General features: G+C 30.4%; 1 protein-coding gene across 1 annotated transcript in view; it reads right to left on the bottom strand.

Annotated features, from left to right (window-relative positions):
• The window catches only part of LOC115222774 (3-hydroxybutyrate dehydrogenase type 2), a 41,298-nt gene that overhangs the window by 16,491 nt on the left and 22,307 nt on the right, over positions 1–2,500 (bottom strand). The window lies entirely within an intron of this gene.

Here is a 2,500-nt window from a genome sequence, read left to right as displayed (position 1 = left end):
GGCTTTCCTTTTTGGTACACATTGCTTACATCTGCCTACATTATATGTATATATATATATATATATATAGATGAGTGTATTTTTACCTGAGGAGAAGATTGCATTGTTTATACCATTTATTCTTTTGAATAGTATCAGTGGAATTTTCGAAACATGTGTCGAAAGTAAAAATATTTGATTACACCTGCGTTAACTCCATTTTTTATTCATATATATATATATATCAATTTTTTCAAATTTAGGTACCAATTCAACAACAAATTTGCTTATATTTTTCCTGCGTGAAAATACACCTTCTCTTATATTATATACAAGCGAAAGTTCTTACACTCGACGGAAAGAGGATCAAAGAAATTGTAAACCAAATCCCTTTTTTTTTTTACTATCTTCATTTCTCCCTTGTTTTTCCCCTCTTAACTCAATATGACTGAAACTTTGATGCTATTCATTTCTTATCGATCACTAACACTAATGAGCTTTGTACATTCAAACAAATTGATGCACAGTTTTAATATTATTGACTGCTATGAACATTTAAACTTGTCAACATCGAAAGTTTTAAACATGTTTTACTAATTCATAATTCTAAATTTGTTATGAACATTTAATCTTGTCAACATTGATAACCTTTTTAAATATGTTTTTCTAATTCATAATTCTAAATTTTTACCATTGATAAACAAAAAAATATTGTTGAAACTAGATTGGTATATATGTAAATAAATTTATTTTGAACAATTACAAGTTTTTCAAATTTAGGTGCATTTTCAACAACAAATTTGCCTATGTATGTATGTATGTATGTATGTATGTATGTATGTATGTATGTATGTATGTATATGTATGTATGTATGTATATATATATATATAATACAAAGTAAGATAGGGGCTATGGGTGTAACCCACTATGGGATAGTATTTATCCAATATACTGTTGGTAAAGTACCCAGATTCTTAATGTTTTAATTGCAATGCAGTTAACTCATCTATTGTATTAAACGGGTGAAGGTAAAGAAATATTTTTACCGTAAATTTATAATGCAAATAAGAAAATGGAGAAGCAAATTTAGTTTGTTCATCAACTTTTGGATATTATAATGTTGGATTATTTATTCATTTAACAAAATGAGAACCTTAATAGCATACATATATACATTATAATTCAATACATGTAAGATAAGAATACGAATTATGCATATCTTTATTTATAAAACTGAAGTTGTGTGTGTGTCTGTCTCCTCCGATTTAGATTCCTAACTACTCCCACATTTTGCGGTGCAGTTTAACCAAAACCGGGTATCTTATAGTCGTGATTCATATCGAGCCCTTCTGGGTATTAGCGCGCGTCTACGATGAGTCTACGATTTAAAAAAAATTTGTCATCATTTTCCGCATTTTTAATGCATTTTTTGCTCGGTTTATATAAGGGAAGTAACTCTCTAAAAATGCTTATATAGTTATTTCCCTTACAAACCCGAGCAACGCCGGGCGATACTGCTAGTAAAGATATAAATGGGAGAGAAATATTATGATGAACATTATTTAAGAATAAACATCAAAATATCACGACAAAATTTGTTTCAGTAGTACCAAAACATGTAATTAGCTCATATTATCGTATTTAATAACAAATAAGTTTATTGAAGGTAATGGAGAAGGTAATGCGGAAAAAAGGTTAATCGTTAAATCCACCTTCTCGACTTAATGTATAAAGTTGAGAAAGTGTATTTAGTAGCCCAAATTCTGTATTATCTTTAATGGACTTTTCGCATTACGCATTAATGTAGACATGTACGTACCCTATTTATGAGGTGTTTACACGTTTTGAGGCTACTGAAACAAATTGTGATATTTTGATGTTTATTTCCCCATCATTTATATCTTTATACTCTCCCTTTTTGTTTTCTTATGTATATTACTAATATACTCTAAATGGTTTGTACAATGACAAACTAAACAGCTTTTTACGAATACTACCGGATTATGTGTGTGTATGTTTGTGTGTATGTAAATGCAAATATGTATATGCAAATAATCACACACACATACATATATGTATATATTGATCAAAACAGTTTGACTTAAATTCGTTGGTATTCTTGAGTTTCAAGCGTGACGCTAGTCATCAGCCATTTTAAATTTCAATGACAAAAGTTGATTGTTATTACCGTAAGGTGGGCTGCGATTGGTAGTGAAAGGTCACACGGTGTCTTGGTAACAGTTAGTTGGAAAATACCGCATGGTGAACAGGAAATTGACCAGGGAAAGAACAGGAAATAGACCACGTGGTGATTAGGAAATCAGTCGGGTTGTTGGGGGAAGTAGGAAGGAGCGGCATGTGCAATAAGTATATAGTTCTATGTGTGTGTATAATATGAATGTAAGATCCAGGGATATATATCATATCATATCATGTCTGTGTACATATATGTGTATGTGCGTATATATAATTAGTCGAATTCGTCATGATCTGCACAGAATTGTAGAAAGACCGGATATT

This window comes from Octopus sinensis, linkage group LG21 (assembly GCF_006345805.1).
Source record: "Octopus sinensis linkage group LG21, ASM634580v1, whole genome shotgun sequence".
In the NCBI taxonomy this organism is placed as follows: domain Eukaryota; kingdom Metazoa; phylum Mollusca; class Cephalopoda; order Octopoda; family Octopodidae; genus Octopus; species Octopus sinensis.
This window is presented reverse-complemented; position numbering and strand designations above follow the sequence as displayed.